Raw genomic sequence first — 16,688 nt, 5'->3', positions numbered from 1 at the left:
GAGGAACTGCTAGTTTGACATTTGAGCTCTTGCTCTGGCACGCTGGGCGAGTGATTGTACAATTTTTGCCGCATTTAGGGTGCATGAAGCAGAGGTTGTTGCCTCCACAGCTGTTTTGTGACGTTCCTCTGTGGTGCCAGAGAGCAGCCAGGATGTGCAGTGGGAGCATACAGTGCTGTGACCTTCTCCACAAGATCTCCTTCATCCCCTTTAGCCTTTACCTAGGCTTTTACTGATTTTTGTCTTGACTCTGGAAATAAAAGTAAAAAGAAACAAAAATTTCTACTTGAGGTGACGCTTGTTTGCGTTTCTGCCCCTCCTGATGAGCAAACACCTGTCCCTGACACCCAAAGGGCAACATATACCAAGCTGGGCATTTCACACTGACAATTTACGTGGATTTACTGGAAATCCCAGTAAAATGAGAATGTTATTTATCTAATGGCTGTTTACAACATAAAATGAACGGCTGCCAAAGCACGAGGCCTTCCTGCAGGAGGCAGGGCTGTGAGGTGAGGTGAGCCCTGGTGCAGCCGGCTGTGGGCTGGCGGTGGGGGCTCTCTTCCCACGCAGCCCATGGCAGTGCTGCAGCGGGGCTGGCACCGGGGAGGGCATGCAGATCCCGGGTGGGAAGGGTGTCCTGCTGGGGTGAGGTCAGGGATTCCGCCTCATTCCCTTCCCTGGGGGCTGCCATGGGGAGGCAGAGGAGGCGAGCCGTGTGCCCCTGGGAAGGGATGAGACTCGGACCTGGGCAGGGTTTCTCCAGGGCGTGTGAAGAGCCTCTTGTTGTGCGGTGCTGAGCTGGGCTCCAGCTTGGCCGCAGCAGCTCTCATGAGGTGAAATGAGGAGGGCCCCAGCCTGTTGCTTGCATTTGCAACTTTTTCCTGAAAATTGGGTGTCTTACAGGCTTCTGAGAAGAAAGCATCTTTTTATTATGCTAAGTTGTCTTTTTATTAGGCTTTTTGGTTCTGATTCTCTAATGCTACTTGGCAGCAGCTTATATATAGAAACATGTATATATTTATGTATACTGGTATATGTGGGCATAAAGACACCTTCACACTATTATGGGAGAGTTCCCAATGTCTGCATGTAAGCACTAGCTTATTTTCTAAATCTTTAGTGTAGCCACGTGATATATTTGGAAAACACCTGTGTGTGAGGGATGCAAAGTGCCAGCTGCACTGTGATCTCGGGAGAGGTAATCCCTACTTCCGTCTTCCTCCTCTTCCCCAAATAGTAATGTGGTTCACCTGTGCCTCATTTTCCTTTTGGAAGCCACCTGCCAGAGCTTGTGCTCCTTCCCTGAGCCACTGCCCAGTGTTCATCACTGTCCTTGTCGGTGGTAGCCAGGGGAGCCCTGGTCTCAGCCTGCTGTCACCTGGCAAGGGGCTTTTATGGGCCCTGGATGCTCCTGGAAGTGCATTCAGGAGGAAAGACTTCCCCATGGTGAGTCTTCCACTCTGCCTGGCTTATCTAGGGGCCTGCCTCTTTTGGCCTCTGTGTCTCTGTTACTTTGCCTGATGTGGGTGGCATGCTTGCAGGCTTGGATCTCCCAAACTCTGAAATTCTTCCAGAATTCGTTATAAAAAGGTCTTGCTTCTTAAAATTTGTGTTGTATTTTGTTAAATGTTGAGTATGGACTATGAGTGCTCTACAGGCTTATTCTGCCTGCTCTGAGTTCCCACTGGCTATAGAAAGAAAGAAGGTCTGCATATAGGTATAGGGAAGCTTGATGTGTGCTGCTTATTGATGGAAGGAGAATTTTCAAAGATGTAGCTCTTGCCTGATCTTGGAGGACTAATAACGATCAGGCTAGGGAGCAGGGTTTGTGTTTATCCCTGTATGATCCTGCTCAAACAAGGAGTCCCACTGCAATGGCAGGTGTAGGATTAAAAAGGAAAGGCTTGTGCAGGCTAGATCGTCCTGATGCTTATTTCTATGAGTGGCAGCTCTTGTCTCCGGCATGTTAGTACAGTTGTGATTGTGAGGTTCTGAAGTGTTTGCTTAAATTAAGTAACTTTAAATATAAAAGTTTGTAACTTTCCCTAATATTAAGGGTTGCATATCCTAAAAAATTCCTATCAAAGGATTGGCCTACCTAATATTTTATTCAAGTCATAAGGACTCGGCCTACCTAATTGTTATGAAATCAAAGTAATAAATACTTACGGTCTTTGCAAATAGTAAACAGCCGATGAATGTCTGCTCTTTATCGCTTTTTTCCAATAGATGGCACTGTGATCCCACAGAGCGAAAAAGACTAAAGCAAAACATTCCCAGACGTCCTAAAAATAGAAACCACTTGCTGAATGCTCTGTTGTGCACTGCAGAGAACAATAGGCCAAAATTCCAAAGGTTGCTTAGAAAACAAAGTCCGCTGGAGGTATAGATGCATTTTGCTTTTGTTTTGGGTTCCACCACCACCTTTGTTTGTCCTTTGTATGTAACATCTTGAGGACTTTTCTGAAATGAAAGTCTCTTGATCCATTGTGTTTGGAATGACAGAGGTGAATGGGGTGTATCGTGTTTTTTTAAGTCTCTGTGAATTCAGTGCTGTGTCATTCCAGTGTAGCAGGCCTGACTTAGTCTCTTAAACAAATTTTTTGCAGAATTGCTCGTATCAGAGGTTTTCATTCAGGGCTGCCTGAAGTCCAGGTGGCTGCTTCCCACTGTGGAGGGAAGGCTATGGTGGCTGCTGTGGAGGTAGTGGGCTTGGAAACAGTAGTTGGGAGGAGAGGAATGAAGTGTAGGTGCTTGCAAACTGTATAGGCTAACTCTTTGAAACCAAATAGAAATATTCTGCTTTTGTGGAGGAAAGATAAGGGTGGTGAGAAAAGGAGAAAAAAAAAGTTCACATGGAAGCCTCCTTGGGGAAGAGAGGGGCTGAGAGATGAGGGGACAGTGCGGCTGATGCAGCTGATAGAAGGTGAAGTGAGAAGAACTTGTAAGAGGAGTAGAAAAGCAAGCTCACAAAGAGAGACTTCATGCACTACTCTCTGAAATTGGTGAAGGAGATGCTATAGGGAGGGAAGAAGAATGAAAGAGGGTGTGGACACAAAGAAGGAGAAAACAGGGGAGTCCAATAGAAGAACACAGATAAGGAAGTTTTTAAAAAGAATTTAAAAAAAAAATCCTTCTGCCTGGCTATAGCTACATGAATGTGCTGCCTAGGGCAGTGAAAAACAAATGAGTAAGTGTTAGCTAGTCAAGCCAACCTAAGATGGAGTTGCTGTAGAAAACAAATTGGCCTGTATGTTTTGCTTGAGCAAACAGAGAAGTCAAGAGGCAGGTTTTTCTTCTCTGTTTTGAGTGGTTACTTTAGTGTGGCAATATAAGAGACCCCTTGGTCTCTCTAGGGTTTGAAGCTGGTGTTAGGAGGGTAAGAGAGCTCAGCTTTCTGGTTTGGAAAAGGAAGGAAATGGACAATCAGTCCTGGATTCTGTGCCCATTTAATTTTCTTGCTTATGCTGAGTTTGCTGAGTTAGGCTCTGCTTGTAAGGTGGAAAAAGACTCTTGGTTTCTTCAAATAGTTTTGGTGCAGCCTAAATATTTAAAACCTTGGAGAAGTCTCAAAATACAGCAAAACAAACTAAACCAAACCCGGAGGAAGAACAAGCTGGGGAAGTGGCTGAAATGGAAGGGAGTAGTCAGAGAGTCTGTAATTATGAATTTTGGAGAAGGGATGCTCCCTTGAAGTAGTCAGTACAGGCTCAATTGCCTACTTTAGTTCAGAGATCTATATACATGGGCTAGCACATTTATGGCAGTGTGAAGAAATACTTCTGGAAATTTTACTGTATGTATAATAAAACACAGATTGTGGAAGAAGATAAAGCAATAATTTTAAAACCTGTCTTCTGAAAATACAGTGGAAAATTCTTAAGAGGCAATTGTGCTGGAAGTCATGTGCCTGCACTGTGTAACTTAGAGACTTAGATGGTTCACCAGTTTTGTGAAGAGAAGCCGTCAATAAACATGAACATTCAAAATCAGTTGCAAGTTCTCAGAGTCAGTTGGCTTCACTGCTTGCACTTATTTTCCATTTATCCTACCCACTGAGATGGGGATGAGAGTTGATTAACTATGCCTCTTAATTTTGGGCACCATTTATATTCTGTGTAAAGAAGGATATACATCTGTCTTTAAGGAAAGACACACCACACTTGTGCCAGCACATTTAAAAGCCATTTAATATTGAAAAGCTCTTAACAATGCAAGTTTATGTGGCTTTGTCAGTGAGCTGTGTTCCTTTTTTTTTTTTTTAATTGTTGTGTCACTTAGAAGGGAAAATATGTCTCTCTCAGGGCTTAGGGGAATTTTGTAGGAAACTGATGCTGGATTTGAGGGTGTCTGTATTAAGTGCCTAGATCCAGGTTTGGGAAGTTAATCTCTTTCATGCTGTAGGCCACTCTGCCTCTCTCCTAACCTTGCTTTTGCCCCACATTCCCCCTCATGGGAGGGACTCAGCCTTGAAAGCTAAAGGGTTGCCTTGAAGCTGGCACTGTTTTAGGGAAGGTGAACAGCATCCCTTCAGATGCTTCCCTCCCCACCAGCATTTCCCCATACTCCCAACTGCCTCCTGAGGAGTTCAACTCATCTCCCACTTTGGTCAAGTGCTCTAAGGGGTTTGCACTGCGACAGGACATCCACACCAGTTGCTTTGCTGTGATTGTGCTCCTGTAAATCCCTGATGAGTGGCAGGAAGTGCTGCACTTTCTGGGGTGCTCAGGAGGGGCTACATGGATGAGGATGGCTGTAGGTGCTTGCAGCTCAGGCCAGGTCAGTGGCCAAAGCCCTTTGTGTCCCTGACACCTCGGTAGTGCTTGTTCTTGCTTGAGACTTGCAAAGTCAGTTAAGCTTAGTGGCTGTGTCCTGTTGAGATCAGTGCCAGTAAAAAGTGCTTACATTCAGACCTGTTGAGATTTATAGCTGCTTGCATATGTATCGTGTGTATTTAATGCTTGAATAGCTTTGAAAATTTGACTCCTAGTATTGAATTGTTTGCAAGGCCTATAGTAGCTGCCACATGTTTAAAATACTGCTGTGACAGACAGATGTGTCTGATTGTGTCTGTCATTCTTATTGAGCTGTCCTCCATCTGCAGTGTAACCTAGCCAAAAAAATACTGGTGTTTATTACAATAAAGGAAATGCTTGGTTATGCTACTATTTCTCAATTTCTTAACTTTGAATTTTTCTTTTTTCTGGAATTGGAGACTTTTGCTTCATTGTGGGTAGTAGGAGTGCTATTGTGTATCTTTGTGTTTGAGGGCAAATATCTTTAATTGAAAAACAGGGTAATTATCTGTAGGTTCCTAATAACTGTATCCCTTTGACAAAATTCTTGTAACACTTGGACAAATTTTTAGAGCTGTTTAGGGATGCCTGCCTGATGTTGGTATTTCTCTGCCTGATTCTAAGCATCTGGCTGTTGTAAAGGATATCTAGCAAACAGAACCTCTTATTGCAAATGTAATGTATTTGAAGTGTTCTTGCAGGAGTAACCTCTGTCATCCGAGTTCTTGCAAAAGTAGAAGCCAACCTGTCAATGAATCAAGATTGAAGTGACCGTTTTTTAAATGTAGTATTAATGTATAATATGAGTGGGTACATTTTCACTGAGTTCTGTGAATTTGCTTCATGTTCCGTAAGAGGATAAAGTTTGGCCCAAAGTAATGGGAAGCTTATGTCTGGCTGCAAGGAAACCAGGAAATTTATGGGGCTTTAAAGTATGACCCACTGCAATATTCAGTATGTGTGATTTTTGGCATGATTCAGCAGTAAATACTAGTTGAAAACAGAAGCACAAATTATAGGGTAAATAATTCAGACCAAAAAGAGGCCTGCTTATGCATACGTGGTAAAGGAAAAGGAAACAGAACCACAAAATACAATTGCTGGGAAGGACACCAGCAGTCTGGAACGGTCACTGTTAAAACTGTGGAAATGATCTTCCTGGATGACACCTGAAATGAGAGGGTCATAATGATCTCCTTTGTATGGATTTGTGTGCGCTGACCAGTAAATTGTGAGAGGCTGCTGCACTTGGCAGTCATCATTTTGGAGAGGACTTTCTGTTCCATGGCCACTGGGTGGGAGGATATAATGGGCACAACGCTCCTTCGGTCCTTCATCTAATAAATGTCTGTGACTTGACTTTTAAAAGCTTTTTTTCTTGCTTTTTAAAATTTTTTAATTTTTTTTTTTCTTTTTCATTGGTAGAGGTACCATGCACTGCAAAAAGAGAACTTTGTACCAAATTGTTTTTCTGATCTTTCCCTTTGCATTTTATTTATTATTGAAATAGACAGCTTTGGCTGCTGGCATAAAGCAACACTTGGTTCCTACTCTAAGCATAGAGAGCCGCCCAAGCAATATTCCTGCATGCCATTTGATAACATTTTTACCTTCTGGCAAAAAATAAAAAAAAGTAGCCAAAGTAGTCCAACAGATGTGTTTGGCTGGCACTGTGGCAGAGTGATTTGGCTTCCATTTGCCTCATTTGGAATGAGGAGTACCAGGTTCCTTCCACAGGTGAGAGGCAAATGAAGGCAAATAGCAGAATGAACCGTTAGCACAATAAATTCCTTGCTTGGACATCTTTTAATTGTTCTTAGAGGATAGATTGCCTTGGCTTGCTGTATAGCAGGCTTTTCACAACTGGGATGGGGTATTACTGGTGTGTGACCTGTAGAGCCAGGATCCAAGGAGGATAGCCAGCAGCACTCATGGGATGTGATGCATGGTGAGCTGTTGCTTCAAGATTGCTTCTTTGTGTTGTGCTATAATTCGAAAACTACAATTCCTTGATGTCTCCAGTGAGTGCTGGTTTGAAATACACATTGGACTGTATTTAATTTTTATATGAAATATTTCTACTAATGAAGTTGTTTGTTTTCTCAGGAAGCTCATCCATGGTATAATGGGGTGCAAATTCCTGTAACTTACTCTGTTAAATGACTGCTGGACAATATAAGAAATTGGGGTTTAAGGGTCAGTTCAGAAAGCAACTTAGACCACAAGTTTCCAACAACAATTGTGGTTTGGATACAGTTGAAATAAGAACACATCTAAATTCAATTGTACTTGCATTGGCTAAGTAATAATCTCAGAGAAGATGTGAACAATAGGCATTGGAGACTAACAATTCATATCCTGAAAGAAAATTATAACTGATACAGACAAAGTGGGGAGAAAACTGGTAGTGATTACTAACTATGAAAGTGCTGGTCTGAGCTGTCTCACTCAATAAATAATCCTGCAGGGGTATTAGCAGCATTAGTAGAAGTAGCATTTTGCCATCTGGCTTGACTTCTGTGGGAGGTTTGGAAAAATAAAATAAAATAAAATACCACTGTTAGTGGAACTGCATCCATTGAAATAGTAGGAGAGCTTGGCCCTGCCTTTTCGTGTTCCCATTCATTGTGTGCTGTACGTTCTGTGCTTGGATCTCATGTGATCATTTGATTCTGCAGATATTTTCTTGATGTTCATGAACCACACCAATGGTCTGTGAAGTCCTAGTTGGTGGTCAGTTCAAGTTACCATGCATCAGTCTAGCTGTGCTGGTGGTTTGCAGGAAACTTTGAGGTGACTTCAGACCTACAAACCTTTGTCCTGTAGGATTGATGGCTGCAGCTTCGAGCTTGTGTTTCCCATTTCACTGTGCACAAAAAACCCCCTCTGCTTTCTGCCTCTTGTGTAATCAAATCTATGACTTTAACTGTTCCTTGGCTTGGAATTGTAAACATGAGGATTGATCTGGCAAAAATGCTTCTTGCTCATTCTTTACTGAATGGGTATTTATGAGCTACTCTGACTAAATGAGTCTTTGCTGTAGCTCAGTGTCCCTGTGACTGTTTCCCACGTGTGCTGTTTGTGTCTTGTGTTACTGATAAGCTCTTCTCATTTTATGTCTGTGTTAAACAATGTAAACATTCACAAGTTATCAACTAAAGTGTAAAATGCCAGCATACTACATCTCATCTTTTTGACTGACTTTTTCCTAAAATTTCACTGTCTTCATCTTTTAAGAAAATGAAGCTGAGGATGAACGTTTAAATCTCTGAGCAAAGGCTTTTTTGCATCTTCTTAGTGCTTCTACTAGAACTAAAACCATCTTGAAATATGTGGTTGAAAGTATTCCTTGGTGTGTGATTTGTACCATAATCAAACTGACAGACATCAATGGAGCACTTACAAGTTTATGCTTGGAATTAAGTCCAGCAAAATGCTTCTGGAATCTCCTGGTAATTTCCTTTTATCAATGTAAGTGATGCAGCATGAATCTATTATAATTACTGTGAAGCTGCACCAAATTAGATGGTATGATTGAGGCTTGAATTTTTCCAGTGGATGTTTTGAGGAAATGAGAGATGGTAACAAAGAGGGAGGCTGTGTAGCATTCATCATTTGACAAGTTTGTCCCCCTGCACACAGAAGAGACCTATTTCTTCTCTGCAGTGTTCCCCATTAAATTGCTTACAATCTGTTCAAAGTGATTATAACAACTACTGTCATTGAGTAGTGATATATTATAATTCTGTTCTTGCTTCAGTGTGAGGCATAGACAAATCAGGCTTGTATTGTTAAGCATGTGTATCTGGTAAAGCTGACTGAACTCGGTGCTGTGGCTCACACACTTGATTTGGTACACTGAGAGAAACTGAGGTCCACGTCCACTCAGCTAAGCAGAGTTGTTTCAGATTTATACAGGAACAAAAATATCTGGCATGCACTTTAAAGAGTTTATCCTGATGCAACACTTTGTCTCATTTATCTGAGAAGTGCTAATCAAACAGCAGAGCGAGCACAGGACATGAATGTCAGACTGCTTCACGGGTGGTAGTTGTGCATGACAGCCTGGGCCACAGGAGAGCTCTGTACACCCACCTAAATTTAGTTACCACGGCTAATGTAGGTCACAGTGAAAATGACACTGTGGTACTTTCACAGCAATTCTTCTGAGGTCTTTTTTTTTTTCTCTTTAGTGACTTTTGCTATATGAAGGACTTTGGTGTGGCCCAGAGCTGAAAAATCCTGTTTCTTGGCCAATGAGATGAATTTGTGCAGTTACAGCAGGCTGTATCCATCACTTGGAAAGGATGAATTTTTATTTCATGACTAGATATGGAGAAATAAAAAAACAAGGAAAAATATGGACTTGGAGTTTCCCAAAAGGTCAACCACCTCTGAGTGTAGTCCTGAAACACCAGCCCAGTCTGCTGAAGGGAAGGGTGTGCACCCTGATGTGCAACTTTGCCATTTTGCATAACCAGGGGAAGCTGCAAGCTTGGATGTCCTATTCCAGATTTGTCACTAGTCATGAAACATTACTTTTGGGGCCTGCTGTTGACAGAGAACCTTCTCCAAGGCTGTGGTGCAGCTCTGTGGGCAACAAATGGGAACACTGATTATTACCAAGAGTTGAACGGCCATCCCACTCGAGGGAAATACAGATGCTGTACTTGAATACATTTGACCTTGTATCTGTAGGCACAAATTCTCGATCCAAAAATATTGGTTACTCATCCTCAAGTTGATCAGATTAAACATGTCTAACTAACTGCTTTGACTGCTCAAAAGCCTGTGCAACTCAAACAACAATTAGACCAGTCAGACAAACAACTTTCAGCAGATGGCAGCATTGCACTCTGTAACTTCCTTTTTCTGACAGTGGTTTTGCAACTCTGGGCTGCTTGGGTTGGTTGGACACTGCCGGCTAAGCAACAATCCAAACCCACTTCTAAAATGTTTTGAAATACAGGTCTTAGATTATGATAATTTGGTATTGTTTCAGACTCGGGGGTTTCATATGGAAGATACCTCTGTGCTGCATAAGAAAATATGCTAAAAAGACAATTGCGAGTACAACTAAATCTTTCTGTTAACTGTCTAAGTAACTGCTTTGAGACAGAGGAAGGCTGTTTGATAAAACTGTTCTTCTTTGCAAAAATATTAGCAAATTCCTTAAAGATGTAAGAGTTCAAAGTGGAACCATGAGTGGGGAGCTTGTAAATGACTTCCTGCATTTAGTCCTTAAAAATACACCACCCTCCCATTCTTTCTTTAGAAAAAAATATGCTGACTTTCCTAATGCTTTTTGTACTATGCCTTTTAAACACCATGCAGCCTGATATTAGAGTCCATACCATATTAGAGGCAGACATACAAGTGAACATACCCTTGTTAGAAGTTATCACTCTTTTGACAGTGTTCAAAGGTTAGGATGCAGTAGTTAGTTTCTGTCTGTGATTACTCAGTTAAGAATATTGCTTTGTATACAAAGCACATGTTTGATTGTGCGTTCAATCTGGTTGATTGGAGAGGTTCTTCCCACCTATCCCATCTTCACTGTTGATTTGTCAGAGTTCCAGGGAGACTGTGGAGGAAATGAAAGCTGTTCCTGCTACAAAAGGAAAGGGCTGTATACAGAGGCCTCTTCAGAAAAAAACACTTCTACTTCCAGGTAGTGATCTGTCTGTGCTGTACTGCTCTATACATAATCCTAAAATGCATAAGAGATTTTTTTGGTGTGTATATTCTCTTAGGGAGAATATAATGCTATTCTTAGGTTTGGCACAAGTTGCAGTTTGAGTGCTGCACTGCAACCAGCTAGCACTGATGTAAATGACAATGCTAAACACAAAGCTATAATAAATAGAAACTAGGTCAGCCATTGCAGCCATTCAGAAAGAGGTTAAAAACCATACTTCTCTTGCCATTCAAACTTGCAGTTTGTTGGGTGGAAACAAGTATATTAATATCAATGAAGTTAGTGGTCTCTTTGGGAAGCTTTATGCACCTGATTCAGAGTTTTGCTCAGAGTGGAAGGAACTTTCAGACTTTCTCTCTTCTTTCTTTTTTCCCGTGTAGAACAAAATAATGGTTAAAGTAAGCAAAAGTTCAGACTGATTCATTTGAGTTACACTCCAGTACTGTTCTGCCTTTTGTCATGCAAGTGAACTGCAATGGGACTTTTGACTTCTGGGATTTTTTTAGTCAAATTAGAATACTGCAAGTACCAGAGTAGTTTGCTGAGATGAATGGTTTCTCTGCTAGATGCTGTGTGGATGTGACTAGCTCGGTGTTCTGAAAGCTCGGAAGAAATTAAGCATATTCAAATCTCACTTGTATGGGAGAATGTCAGGAGCATCAGCATCATGGGAACTGGTGTTTTGAAGTTAGAGGGCTCCTCATTCCTGTCACATCCTTAGAAGGTGATCTGATGATTAGAGTGAGTCTAATGCACACGTGCTTTTCCCCTCAAACAGCATGGAGGCATTAGTGAACATGGCTTGTGTGTTGTGGAGTAGAAATGTGTAGCAGTGGACTTTTTTGCCTATCTGGATTCCCGTTGCAACTTGAGCAGAGTAGTGGGAAGTGGAACTAGTTTCCTGTCTTCATTATTGGCTAAAGGGAGCTTGCATAAGCCTGTTTAAAACAAAAAGCAAAAGCAAAACAAACAAGGTTAATATTGCAGGAGGAAGTCCTTTGAAAATACTAGTAAAAGTAGTATTTTATCCTTAAGGGCACATTGAGAGACCTGGGATTCACTGTGGATATACTGTGAAAGGGTATCACTGGGTATCTTTCATCTTGTCACATTTTAAAGCGGTGGTGTGAAGATTTGGGGTACTTTGAGTAATGCATTACTTTCTGATCCCTACAGTTAAAGACGTAGGTTTGTTGTGTTCTCATGCAAGGGAGCAATGTGTGCTTTGTAAAAAGCAGTCAGGATTGTTTCTCTGGTGTAGTAACCTCCCCCTCCCCCAGAACAGGGTGGGGAGGGAAGCTTTCCACTGCCCTTCCAAAGGTCTAAGCCAAATAAATGTCTGGAGGTTTTTTGGTCTTGGAATTAAATCAGACCATCCATCTGCCTTGTCTGTTTGGGTATTAAGTTTGTGAGATAAGTCACTCTTTCTAAGACAGCATTCACAGGTCACTTCAGAGTGTTGCGTAATTCTTCTTTTTTTTTTTTTTAAATGAGACAGAAGGACTCTTAAAAAAGCAAAAGGCAACAAAGAACCAGACAAAATGGGAAACCCCTCTAGCCACAGAAGTGAGGTCTCACTTTGACAGATTTTTCCTGCCAGCTACATGTACTGTCTTCCTTTGAGCAGTTCTGGGGAAGGCGGCTACTTTGGGTGGTGTCTGCTCCTGGAATTTTATCTGTAAGAATGTCTTTCACTATGTGTTGCTCTGGTCTTTCAACAGCCTTTTATATCAGGAAAAGTTGCACCACAGCAAGAGTAGATTTAATGGTGTATTAATTTCTGGTGTCACTTTATTTAGACTGCGGAGCATATCCTGAATTTGAGATAAAAGCTTAGAGACGAAAAGAACCTTCCTCATCTGTAGTATGTTCTTACCTCTGCTTTTTCAGCATTGATTGATCATATTTTCATATTTTAAGTAAATATTGGATTTTCTGACTCTGGTTTCACAGAGTACATTATAAACAGCTTAAATAATCTTGTTTATCTTTGAGATACTGAGCAACACTTTGCAAATGAGTAGAATGTGAGGATATGTTGAAGTTGCCGTGGGTGATGTAGTAATCAGGGACTGTTCCAGGGGGTTTAGAGGATACTTACCCCATACCGTGGTGGAAGTTCTGGGTGTGTAACTGAATGTGGAACATGAGTTCTGTGTGGAACACTCAGCATTCAGGGGTTATATACTGTCAGTATGTCAGGAGATGCCATCACTTCCCTCCTTAATACTCCTAATGAATTAATTTGTGGTTTTGGTGGGCTTTTTAATAGCAAATAAGCTTGCAGGCTTTTTAGGTAAAGAATTTGATCTTTGTTTGCCAGACTTTATTTCTTAGGTGATTATATCATTCTTGCCTATGTTTCCTGAATACAAAGTAAGTGTTGCTCACTTATGTGTTCAAGAAAACAGAATAAAAGATGTTTTTTCATGTGTTACAGCTCTGTGATAGTTATTTGCATACTGTATACATTTTAGAAGCAACCTATTCAAATAGCTGTGTAAACCATTCAGAAAGACTCCTTTAGGATCTGCTTTTACAGTGCAGATAATTTAGGAATTGTTACTTTTTAAAGGATTAACGTCTTTAAGAACGTGCTTTCTAAAGAATTGCTTTTGTTTTCAAAGTGGGACAAAGTCGACTGGCAGGCAGGCTTTCAAAGCATCTCAGTTCTGGTGTACTTTGGAACTTGCCTGAAGAAATGATTTCCTGACCTGTACAGCCAACGTTTCTTCAAAATAAGACTTTTAATAGCCTGCTAGGAAAACTCTCTGCAGTGTTTGGAAAAAGGAGAGAGCTTTATATCTGCTAAAACAGAGAACTGGGCTGGTAACTTTAAATATGATTAACACACTGAAATTGGACAAATAGCATCACAAAACTCAAAATGTGTTTTGTCTTTCAAGAGAGAGCAAATTATGGCATTCTGGGATTTTTTTTTTTTTTGCTGTATATTTGTGTGCTGGTTTTGGCTGGGATAGAGTTAATTTCCCGCACAGTGGCTAGTATGGGGCTATGCCATGTTTTGGGAAAAATTAACGATTTAATTAATTTAACAAAAAAAAAAGTTTTGGAAAAATGAAACACCTTTTTGCAGAAAGTGTTTAATGCCATGAGGAGGAAGGACAAGGTTTGTGGACAGAGGTTGTGCCTCTGTAGTTAGGTTGGTAGAGCTGGTAAGAGCAGCCAAGCTTTGAGGTGCATGAGGCCAGGTGCCTGGATGTGTGTGGGAAGTGTTGGGCTGCTGAGCTAAAGGGGGAAGGTCACGGGTCAGATCATCTGTGAGAGGGGCTGTCTCCTGCCTTTGGAGCAGAAATGGCCCTTGACACAGAGCAGTACTACTGAGGAAGGAGCTCTTCTGGTGTGGGAAAATGTTCCAACACGTGGAAAGGTGTGCAGCTTCTGTTTGTGGCTGAGGAAAAGGTGGGAAAGCTGGGGAGACATTGCTGCACCTTTCTCGAGTGGGTGGTGTAGTATCCAGTCCAGTTGAGACTTTTACTTTCCAGGATTACTGCTCAGTGGAATAGCATGAAGTTGTGATGTAATATATGAACCAATGTTATTTATATGTTACAGAATGAGGAAATCTAAAAGTTTTTAAAAACATCTGTATTCCACTCAGGTTGGATGGAATCAAAGAAATTACTTATCCCGCTTCATCTGCAGCAAGAAAACTGTAATAATCACAGATGGAAGGGTCTGGTTGGGGCTCTGACTCTGTGTACAGGAATGATTTCTGTTTCACCCTCAGTGAGAGATGAATTATAGGAGTGTTTCATTTTTCAAACAGGACAAACGATAACCACATGGAGAGGATCAACCTTCAAGTCTTAAATTTCAGCTAAAGCTGTAGGTCAGGCTTTTTTCTGTGGTCCTTGTCTTATCTGCAGACATTTTCTTTTAGTTGGCTGTTCTAGCTCTCTGCTGTAACTTCCCACGAATATTTCACAGATTTAGCTTATAGCATCCCTTCAAAATAAAGACACAATATTCCCTTTTTGCTGATAGGGAGGGCACAAAAAGCAAAGGGATCTTTGTTTCTTTGGAGTCAGGTATTTAACATTTTAAACTCTTCTTGGTAAGAAGAAAGCAAGAATAAAACAAAGTATTTGCTTTAATGATTTTTTTCTTATTACAGTTCAATAATCCTTCACTTTTGTTATGCTGCAGCCTGCAGTTGTACATAAATGTTGCAGTGGGAGTAAGAATGACAAAAGTAATATTTATTATTCTAGAAACATAGGCTTTTAAAGTTGTTCTTGGACAACTGCTTGCATCTTCTGAAAGATCCTGATTACCAGCAGGAAAGCATCTTTATGGCAAAAACTCCACTTCTAAATGAGAGAATGGAGCACTCTGTTATCTCAGTTGTGTAGTACGAAAGCAGGGAGTGTGTATTTAAAACGAATTGCTCTGGAATTTGTTTAGGCCTGTAATTCTAAGTGATATTTTTAATATCTAGACTATTTGTTTTAAAATCTTAATAAAGCCACATGTCTCGTATCTAAATTCAGGCAATCTGAAACTCGTTTCATTAGGACGTGGTAGAAATATGAGGCGATGCCTACACTGTTATCCTTGCAGGATATGGGAAATCAAAAGCTTGTCTTAACAGTGAAATTGTAAAATGGGATAGTGAATTTGTAATATTAGATAATACTGTGTGACTGATTTTTCTTTTTTATTTCTTCTTTCCCTCCATTCTGGAGTTGCATCAGAGTAAATAATAATATATAGAACCTTGTTATTACTGTACTACTTTCAACCCTCATTGCAATTCAAACCTCTATTCCTTTTGCATTGAAATTTTAAGACATGGCCATCTGATTCTGGGGTGGGACCAATTTTACCCTTCCCTTTAACTGGAAACAACAAAACTCCTCCATAAACCTGAAGGAATATTTTCCCTGACAAACAAAAGAGCATTATGCCAGCCCCATGCCTGCCTTGGGGTTTAACTCTGACATCTAATTCAGAAGGGGACCAAGGGGAAGTGCTACTGTGGAAAGATACTCAGATCTGAAGACCCAACAAATCTTGTGGCTGCACACATCTATAGAGCCAAGGGTTTCTCAGAAATAAGAGTAGAGACTGTCTTCTGTTTATTAGACCTGGCAGATTCAGCTGACCTTCAGAGAAGCTGTGGATTTGTTCTGTTCTGTATTTCACTCCTCTCCCTGCAGCTGGAAATCAAAGTGGACACAACGATTGCTGTGGAATTCCTGCATTTGCCGCAGGCCTCTGCTGCAGTTAAGGGAACGTATATGGGGTTAGCCTACCTTTTTACTTTATCATATGGCTTCAGGAAGAAAATTAGATCTTCATATTTGACTGGCATTATTGTTACTCTTTTCCCCCCTCAAGTAAAAGCAATGTCCCAAGATTCAGTCATTCTCTTGTTTACAGTTTGTGTTTTTCCCTTCCTCTAGAAGAGAAACTAAAACAACAGAGAGCCCTTTTTATACTGTCAGTACAGCTACTGGATGTGTTAAACCATGTGCCTTGCTACCTGGTGCATGCTGGTCTTAAGCCGTGTACTCTGTGTGCTTGCTTTGGTTTTGGGTTTTGTTTTCTTTGTCATCAAGTTCAATTATATTGATACATAGTTTGAAAATTCAGAAAGATGACTCAAATTCTATCATACTGTTTAAATCTAGTCTAAGGCAGTGAGGATGCAATGTATATTTAAATCCATATAATTTTTTCGTGTGTGCATGAGTCATGTTATCTTAGCAAATAGCAGAATCTAACTGAAAAGTGGAATCTGCTTTTACACAGGTTAATTATTCTCAGTAATCCACAATATAGCTTTGGTACATCTAATAGTTGCTCATCTATTCTTTGGGCAGTGGTTTTAATTGCAAGACTTACTGCTCTGCAATATTTAGTTTTGTGTTGGGATTTCATCAGTGTAAAAAGCTCTTAAATAGCAAATAAATAATGATTTGAGGTAATGGTCCATCCAAAACATTAGAAGCAAAATTCTCTGAGAACTGATAACCATTTACTTGACGCTATCTTGTACACACCAGAAGATAATCTTTCAAAGGTCAGTTATCCCCTGGCAGAGGAGTTTGTAAGATATTAAAATAGGCTAACATAAGCCAGAGCTGGCAGTGATTTAGACTTGTGGTAGGTAATATTTATGAGTTCACAAATATCTAAGCAACCTTGCCAACTTATTACTTATC

This window comes from Corvus moneduloides, chromosome 3 (assembly GCF_009650955.1).
Source record: "Corvus moneduloides isolate bCorMon1 chromosome 3, bCorMon1.pri, whole genome shotgun sequence".
In the NCBI taxonomy this organism is placed as follows: domain Eukaryota; kingdom Metazoa; phylum Chordata; class Aves; order Passeriformes; family Corvidae; genus Corvus; species Corvus moneduloides.
Note: the sequence above shows the minus strand (reverse complement) of the source record.